Source organism: Rattus norvegicus, chromosome 18 (genome assembly GCF_021556685.1).
Source record: "Rattus norvegicus strain SHRSP/BbbUtx chromosome 18, alternate assembly SHRSP_T2T, whole genome shotgun sequence".
Taxonomy (NCBI): Eukaryota; Metazoa; Chordata; class Mammalia; order Rodentia; family Muridae; genus Rattus; species Rattus norvegicus.
The window spans coordinates 68,829,506-68,839,597 of NC_141551.1; the positions used below are offsets into that span (position 1 = coordinate 68,829,506).

The 10,092-nt window shown below is 39.9% G+C and overlaps 1 pseudogene; it reads right to left on the minus strand.

Annotated features, from left to right (window-relative positions):
• Positions 1–3,652: 3,652 nt before the first annotated feature.
• On the minus strand, positions 3,653–3,729 carry LOC147999869 (U4 spliceosomal RNA; annotated as a pseudogene).
• Between the last annotated feature and the right edge of the window lie 6,363 nt (positions 3,730–10,092).

Below are 10,092 nucleotides of genomic sequence, written 5' to 3' on the forward strand. Positions count from 1 at the left end.
CTACCTATCTACTTATCTATCCTACATATTTTTCTATCCTTTCTGTCTGTGTGTCTGCCCACCCATCCATCTTATCTATCCATCCATTCATTCATTCATCATCTATCCATCAATCCATCCTCCATCCATCTATCATCTATTTGTCTGTCTGTCTGCCAATCTATCATCTATCTATCTATCTATCTATCTATCTATCTATCTATCATCTATCTATCTTTCCATCCATCCAACTATCTCATCCATCCATTCATCCATCCACCATCTATCCTCTCTCTCTCTCTCTCTCTCTCTCTCTCTCATCCAACCTTTCACATCAGGTTTTGTTTGGTACCCTTTCACAGATAGGTCTGGTGCATTAAACAAAGAATTGAAAGGTTTATCATGGCATGGTCATAAGAGTAGTGGGAAAGACTGAAGTATAATACATATTTAGACCTCTTTCAAGGAGAGTAATAATATTGCAACTGAGCTAGTGCTGCATGTGCGGCCCTCTGTCTCTTGTGTCTCTCAGCCCTCAGGTAGTGAAATTTCTAAGTGTATTATGGCTGCTCCAGTGTGCAAACAGTGTAAGCCACATTCTTCAAAAGCCAAAAGTGAAAAGACCCTACTAAGGAATCAGTATACCAACAAATAGAACATAAATTCTGTTTTCCAACAGTCCTATATACTGCAAGAAATATAGAAGAGAAACCCATAAATCTAAAATATTACATTCTATATCAAGTATTAAGAGCCACATATAGAGATAATTGTCCACTTTGGATAGCATGCTTGAACCTTTTGCCTAATAGCCCCATGACATCATCAAGCCCACTAATAGCTATGAGGGATACCAATTCTGGAACTTTTGAAAGGCAGGAGTCTGAGTGGAGTCTAAAGTCTGATTCCCTTTTGGTCTGACATTTCTGGGCACTAATTAATAAACTGCCAGTGACTCAAGACAGGAAAGAAAGACATGTCTCACCACACTAGTACCTGCTTCATTTGCTCCATACTGTTGTTCTTCCATATATTGATTTCTGGTATTTTAAGTCTGACCACAGAATGTGCTTTAAAAATAAAAGCTGCCTCACCACCTCCCTCCTCCCTCTTTCTCTCTCTCTCACTCTCTCTCTCTCTCTCTCTCAGTCTCTCTCTCTGTCTCTCTCTCAGTCTCTCTCTGTCTCTCTCTCAGTCTCTCTCTCTCTCTCTCTCTCTCTCTCTCTCTCTCTCTCTCTCTCTCTCTCTCTCTCCATATATATTCCATTCCCTCTTCCTCTCTCCATTTCCTTCTCCAGGTGTCTGTGCCTATTTATTCTCTGGCATCCTGAGATCTCAGAATATTTAAGGCAATCAGGGATAAGTGAGTAAAATCCTAATTTGATGACAAGGCCGGAAGAAGGGAAGTAGGGCACTGTGAGGTAGAATGGAGCTGCACATTTCCAGGAGAGAAGGAACACGTGAGTGTAAGGGAGATGAGTGTCTGGTGGAGCAAGTCAAGGACAAGAGGGAAAGGCATGGAGGAGACAACAGTGAGCACAGAGCAGGAAACACTTGTTGAGGTGATTAGTTTGTGATCTGGGTAAAGGCTGTCTTTCTATTATTCAAATGTTGATAAATGTTGATTTTTGTACCTGCAGAGAGTTGAGTACAGGCCAGGCTTTGCTATTGTACAGGTATTCATCACCTGCCTCAGCATTTTGTAAATGTACCCCTCCCTCACCTTCTGGTTGACTTAAAAAAGAGCCAAGGGCCAATTGCTGATGCAGGAGAGAAAAGGTGGGACTTCTGGGAAGAGATAGGGATTGTGGGAAAAACTCAGAAGTGGGAGATTTGCCAGCCAGACATGGAGGACGTTGGACATACCGGGATGAGTTAATTAAGTTCTATGAGCTAGTTGGGAAATAGCCTAAGGCCTACACTTTCATGAATAGTCTTAGGATATACTATATGAACAAAATCTATTTTCAATAAAATAAAAAATAATTAAAGTAGAAAAATCCCCAGGCTATGGTTAAGCAAAGATAGTGCTTGCCTCGAATGCACACACACATACTGAGTTTGATCCCTGGCACTACAGGGGGTAAAAATTATTGTTCTTATTTTTGAGAAGAGAAAATGATAGACTCAAATCTATTAAGGAACATGCACAAGAAAAAACAGCAAAGCCTAGGCAGAACCTAAAACCTAAAACTCCCAAATTCCTGAGTACAAGAATGAGGAAAGGTGGTAGATGCGAACTGTGGCTATGAGGGAATCTTAACAGTGGCTATTTGGAAATGGAGACATTTTAATGGCCTGTGCTCCCTTTGGTAGGTGAAATAACTGTCTGTTCCGAGTGCCTCGTGATTAAAGCAAGGGTCTCTTTTGAGTCTTTGCCATCTTCATGGAAGAATCTCACAGGTCTAACAATGCTTTCCCTAGATCCTAGACTATCTGGCAATAACAACAGCAACAAGATAACTGGCATCAGAAACCCCTTTTCTTTTCTTTTTCCATCTTTATTAAATTGGGTATTTCTTATTTTCATTTCAAATATTATTCCCTTTCCCAGTTTCCAGGCCAACATCCTCTTAGCCCCTCCCCCACCCCTTCTATATGGGTGTTCCCCTCCCCACCCTCCCCCCATTGCCGCCCTCCCCCCAACAATCATGTTCACTGGGGGTTCAGTCTTAGCAGGACCCAGGGCTTCCCCTTCCACTGGTGCTCTTACTAGGATATTCATTGCTACCTATGAGGTCAGAGTACAGGGTCAGTCCATGTATAGTCTTTAGGTAGTGGCTTAGTCCCTGGAAGCTCTGGTTGCTTGGCATTGTTGTTCATAGGGGGCCTCAAGCTCTTACAGTCCTTTCTCTGAGTCCTTCAACGGGGGTTCCATTCTCAGTTCAGGGGTTTCCTGCTGGCATTCGCCTATGTATTTCCTGTATTCTGACTGTCTCTCTCAGGAGAGATCTACATCCGGTTCCTGTCAGTCTCCACTTCTTTGCTTCATCCATCTTATCTAGTTTGGTGGCTGTATATGTATGGGCCACATGTGGGGCAGGCTCTGAATGGGCCAGGACACAGAGTGTGAGTGAGTAGGCAAGGTTTATTTTAGCAGGTAAGAAAGCAAAAGCAGAAAGTGAGTACACCCACCATAGTGGAGGTCAGCCCAAACCGAGGGGCAATATCAAAGTGCTGCCTCTAGCATTTGGACTTGCACTTCCTAATCTGACATTTCTCTACCCTGTACCAGTCTCTGGGGTAGACAGAAGTGGAATAGATGAAAGCTTCCATAGAAACAAGCCTCACGGGGTTGGGGATTTAGCTCAGCGGTAGAGCACTTGCCTAGCAAACGCAAGGCCCTGGGTTCGGTCCCCAGCTCCGAAAAAAAAGAAAAAGGAAAAAGAAAAAAAAAAAAGAAACAAGCCTCACCATTAATTCATCCTGTTTTAATTAACTACATCCTATACAAAAACACATATAAAAATGGGACAACCCACAAGGTTTGTAAGTTTACAGAAGAAAGAGCAATGATGTTTACTGCACGTTAGTTATGGGAGATGCTTTGGGGAGAGCCAGCTGGAGCCTGTGTAGACTGGCTCTTTGGTTTCTCCTCTTACTTAATCAGTTATTTCATACCCAGCTGCAAGGCTTCTTTCTTACTGCCCTTGATTTTAATCCATTTTAACCCTAACATTCTTTTTCAATTTGCAGTAATGGTACCTCGGATAAACCTCATTGGCTACGATACTGACACTGTGCGAAGCTTCTAACATTCTTTTTACTGCTAACATTTGCTTCCATTCTAACAAATCTATCTAGTGAACAGAGCCCCAAAGCAAGCTGGTGTAGCTATTCTTCTATCTGCTAAAGTGTACTTCAACCAAAATTAGTCGGGATGGATAAAGAGGGCCACTACTTATAAAAAGGAACATCGTCAAGAAGATAAAACAATTGTAAATATATATGTATGAATTTTGAAGGTCCCAGTTACATAAAACAAACACTAATAGCATAAAAGGTAAAATAGTTCTCAATATAATGATTATTGGTGACTTTGAATCTCCCCTCTCATATACGTCATCCAAACAAATAATGAAAACAGGAACTGCGGATTTATACTGTGCCATAAGTCAAATGGACTTAACAGATAGATGCAGAATATTCCACTCAACGGATATGGAATATATACTCTACTTACAACTGTTGAGAAACATTGCTTTCTGGGCGAGATGCTGACCACTTAAACTCTCAATTACTGGTCTATAATCACTGACAGGAGACCTGAACAATATTGGACCATAACCAGACTTTTGGCTACTTTATTGGTTTGTTTTTCTACCACCCTTCACCCTATTCCACTCTACTAATACCCCAACACTAGGTAGGACAGATAGAGGTTAGAGGGGAAAGGGGGCAATGATCTCAATCTCATTAGATTTCTCCCCATTGATTAGGAGCACTGAGTTCCTTGCACTTGATCAACCTTGACAAACCTCAACAACAGCAGCCAACAGCCAGAAGCCAGAAGCCAGAAGCAAGCCAGCAGCCAGCAGCCAGCAGCAGCAGCAGCAGCAGCAGCAGCAGCAGCAGCAGCAACAGAAGGACCAATAGTAGTGGCATCTCTCTCAGGGCTCTAGCGTGTGTGTGTGTGTGTGTGTGTGTGTGTGTGTGTGTGTACATATATGTACATATATCTATGTGTATATATGTGTATATATGTATTATGTTTATATGTATGTATGTGTGCTTTCAAGAGTCCCCAAAATGTCAAATGTCATACACTTGCAGAAACTATCTGTAGCTGACAAAAATCACACCCCTGATAGAGAATGAGGCAAATCACTGTCAGCGCTGTGGACAATCTAAAGCAGCCTCATACCCCACACCTGGGGTCAAAACAAAATCATATTCCTATAACATTTCTGTGTTCTTAAAGAAATCAAAATTCTCACTGGGCCCATTAATCTCTCATCTTGGACTGGGGTGAGTCCATGAAACTCTCCCCCTTCATAGGTATATACAAGTATGTAATGGTTACTAGGGTAAAGAGATCATAAGACCCCACTATTTCCCAAGGTGATATAGTCAGGCAATGGTTGCTGGGGTTGTTGGTTTCAGTGGTATTGTGCTCCAAGGCAAGTAACTTCTGTATTCATCTGACTTCTCTAGTATAACAGAACTTATAGAATGAATCAATAGACAATCGATAAATGATAGATAGATAGATAGATAGATAGATAGATAGATAGATATGGATAGACAGACAGACAGAAAGAGTGGATTTATTCAAATGAAAATCTAACAATGGCTGCCTATGAAAGAAAGGTCCAAGAGCCCAGTAGTTGTTATTCCACGAGGCTGATGTTTCAGCTGATCTTTAGCATGCACCAGAATGCCAAAGAAGTGGGTGTTAACGCCAGTAAAGGAATGGACTTGCTAGGAGGTCAAAAACAATCAGGAAAGGGCAAAAGCTTCTTGTCTCATGTTCTTCTTCCAGCAGAAAGCATGGCCCAGATTAGAGGTGGGTCTTCACACCTCAAAAGATCTGGATTAATGGTGTGAATTTTGTCTCCAAAAATTCTGGATTAGAAATGGATCTTCACACTTCTAATTAAGTAGAAATCTGTCACAGGCATGTCCCTCCATTTTTGGGTTTTGGTTACAGATGCAGTCACATTGACAATCAAGAATAGCCAGCACAAATTTTTACCCATACTCCCATAAAAATGAAAATAACCACAAATTCCTATAAATATAACCATAACTAAACTTTTTCCCTCATCAAGTCAGACATGGGTAGAATCATTTCTTTAGTCTGTCATGGGTGAATATATGTTTGCGCATTTCCCCAGGAAATGTCTACACAACAGTAGTTCTTGGGATCAGCCCTTAAAAATGGATGGCTTTCTATTTCTCAAATCAAGTCTTTAACAAGTACAAAAAAAAATCAGGTAACGATATAATAAAACTAGAAATCAAGAGGGAAAAAGCACAAATACACACAAACATTTGGAGTATGAAAAATGTCCACTTGAATGCACAGTAGTAGGTCACTAAAGAAATCATGAAGGAAATTTTAGAATTCCTATAATCAAATGAAAATGAGAACAATTTTAATCCAGAAGCTTTAGTGGAGACCCCTCTAACTGGAAATTTTGGAGCTATGTGTGCTTGCACTGAATATCAGATTTCAAACAAATAACCCTCAGGTTTAGCACAATAAGAAGGAGGAATCAAATCAAATCAAACCAAATCAAATCAAAGCAGTTGACAACACAAAATAATGAGGTTGTGGCGGAAATCAATGAAAAGGGACTATGAAAACAATATGTGGACTCAATCAGAGAACCAGTGCTGTGAAAAATTCAAATAACATAGACATGCCTTCTTGCCCAACCAAAAGAGGAACAAAAACCAAAATAATAGAATTAGAGATGAAAAACAATGTCACTATAAATTCCAGTCAAATGTAGAGAGTCATTAGAGAACACTTTGAAAACTTAAATTACCAGATGGGAAATCTAGCAGAAATGTATAAATTTTTAGACACACAGGAATTTCCACAACTAAATCTAAAATTAAAAAAGATATAAAAAGTGTAAACAGACCCAAGAGTCTCCTAGAAAGGAAAGGTCAGGGCTGGACGAATCCACTGCTGGTTTCTACCATACTAGTAAAGAAGTGCTCAGAGTTAAGAATTTCAAACTCTTCCAACAACACAGAAAGGGAAGGAATGTCACCAAACTCATTCTCCAAAGCTAGTGTTACAACACCAAAACCATATAAGGACACAACAAAGAAAGAAAATTATAGACCAATTATTTCCTTAATGAACACAGAGGTCAAAAATGTCAAAAGAAAATATTGTAATTACAAATCAATTCAAGAAAACATTTAGGTCATGCTTGTCAAGGTTTCATTCCAGAGATTCAAAAATGAGTCAACATATATGAAACTTATTGTAGCATAGGACATAGATAGGTCAATGGATAGAAACTGCATGGTCATTTCAGTAGATGCCATAAAAGCCTTTGAGAAAGTCCAATTCCCTCCCTGTGATAACAGCCCCCATAGAAACTAGGAATGGAAGAATGATACTTCAACATGATAAAAACTGTATAGGATGAGTCCATATCAAACTAAATGGAGAAAACCTGTAAAACCTTCTGTAAAACCTTCATTTCTGTAAAATCAAAAATAAAAAGGCTGCCCAATCCTCTCATTCTCATTCAATATGGGCTTTGAAGTCTCAGCTAGAGCAGTAAAATCAGAGAAAGAGATAGAAAGGATATAAACAGGAAATAATGAAATTAAATTATACCTATTCTTAGGAGACATGATCCTGTGCCTAAATGGTTCTAAAGATCTCCCCTGTGAAACCCATGGGTCTGATAAACATGTTCAACAAAGAATCAGGATGCAAAATCAATAGACAAAACTAAACAGACTTCTCACATACCAATAATGAACTTATTGAAAAGAAATCTAGAAAAATATACTATTTACAACATCTTCGAAAATTACATAATAAACCTAGCCAGGGAGGAAAGACTTCTACAGTAGAGACTTTAAAGTACTGAAGTCAGCATGAGCAGTGGAAAGATTTCCCTACTCATAGACTGATAGAAATAATCCTATGGACATTACTATATTACAAAAGCAATACAAGTATTCAATGAAATCACTCTAAGATCCTAATGGCATTCTTTACAGATCTAGAAAACAACCCTAAAACTCACATACGAGCACAAAAGACACCCAAAATAGTCACTGGGAGAAAGGTTAATCTGGTGACATTCTGATACCCAATCTCATAGTATGTTACAAATCCACAGTAACAAAACTAGAATGGTACTGGCATAAGGGTACAGAAAAATAGTGCAATAGATGAGAGTGTCCAGAAACAAAGCCATGCAGCCATAGCCACCTAATTGTTGACAAAAGTGTCAAAAACACCCAGCCCCTTGAATCAATAGCAGTGTTGGGAACACTGGATCTCCATCCAAAGAAGGATGAAGCTAAGTCCATAGATCACATCCTGTATAAAAATAAAGTTAAACAATGGGTAAAAGGCTTTAATAGAAGACCAGAAATGATAAAAAGAAACTTCTCAAAGAAAACATAGAGACACAAACGCAGGCAAGTACTTCTAGAAAACTACTCCAATGTCATAGAAAATAACCCCAAAAACAAAAAATAGAAATGCATGAAATTACAAAGCTTCTTTACAGCCTACAGGAGCAGCAAAGCCCTGACAGCTGTATATCTGTCAGAGATTACTATATAGAGTCTCTAAAGAATTGCAAGAAATAAACCCAAAACAAACCACCCCATCATCCAATGGGCAGAGATCTCTAAAGCAAGAAAGAATCCATTATCTGAAAAATTTTTCAACAGCCTCCCACATCAGGAAAATGCAAATTAAAACTGCTATTGTATTTCATTTCATGGCTGGAGAGACAGCACAGTAGTTAAGAATGCTTGCTCTTCTGAAGGACTCAGGTTTGGTTCCCATATGGAGTCTCACAACTGTAGTGATTTACCCGGAAGTTATCTGTATTTTGATGCTAATTCCACTGCCCCAAGGACAGCTGCTTAGTCACTTACTCAGGAATCAGGTGACTTCACCAGAAACTTCTCCCCATTGAATTTGTAAAGTACAGGTGAGGGGCAGGTACAGGATAGAAGGAGGCCTGTCATTGGAGGAGAAGGAAGGATGGGCAGGAGAGAAGGTTGAAGGAAGAGGAGGAGACTAGAGGAGAAAGGAGAGGAGAGGGTGAGAAGCCATGGCAGGTGATGTTAAGATTCCGCTCTGTGTATTTACAGGTTGTTATTAATGTTCCTAAGGGATGGATGGTACCGGGCTTTGTATGTTTAAGTGGGCAATTATAGCTTACCAATTGGGTCAAAGGTTATTGTGTTGTGTGTTCTTTTATGTGACGGTTTGAGTGTAGGAAAGTGTGTGGCGGCAAGAGACACTGGGCCACCAAGGATGTGTTTCCGCCAAGATATCTAGCAGACATCTTGGGGGCACCGCGGTGCCAGACCAAGAGAGGTAAAAGACAACCCTACATTTTATTATTTATTATATTTGTACAACAACGCACAACTGTCTGCAACTCCAGCTCCAAGGGATTCAATGCCCTCTTCTAGCCTCTGAAGATACCCTCACCCACATGTACAAGCACCACACACACACACACACACACACACACACACACACACGCAAATTAATCTCCATGTTTTATTTCTTACAGCTCAGAGTGGCTATCATCAATAAATGACAATAAATGCTAGCAAAGATGTAGGGACAGGAGAACATTTATACAAGGCTGGTAGGCAACAAACTGGCGTACCATTATTCAAACCAGGGTGGAGACGCCTCAAAAACACTAGAACGTAATTACCATGTGACCTAGCGATTCTCAACTGGATAGATACCCAAAGTGTGAAAAGTCAGCATACAACACAGGGACCAGCACACCCATTTTTGTTGTTACATGTTTACAAAAGGCAAGATATGGAACCAGACAGATGTCCCTCAACAGGGAAGAGAATAAGGAAAACATATACAATGGAGTTTGATTCAGCAGCACAGGAGAATAAAATAATAGCATTCTAGGAAAACGGATAGACCTAGAAATCACTGTCAAAGTGATTTAAATCTACTATTTAAGTAAAATAAGGCTCAGACAAATACTGCCTGCTCTCTCTAAACGTGGAATCTAGATGTATACATACAGAGAACATGCACATATGCAAACTTACATGTATACATGGCATGAGAGTAGAAACGGAAGTATGAAAGGGAAGGAAGGCATCTAAAGGGTGGGGGAAGGAAACAAGAGAGAACAATGGAATATACATGCCCTGGTGAAAGCAAGACATGGAACTCTTTCAGGAAAAGAAGACCAGCAAGACGGGGAAGACGTGGGGGAGGGAGAGCAAATAAGAACCAAGTATAATTTTATATACATAAAAAACGTCACTGTGAAATTCATTTCTTTGTGTGCTATCCAAAAAATTGGTTTAAAGGACCTTGTAATTCCCTTCCCACTCTTTGTCCTTATTAGAAGAGTTAGGACATGTGTGGAATGCTCGCTTATAGGTGGGTAAAAACAGAGCTAA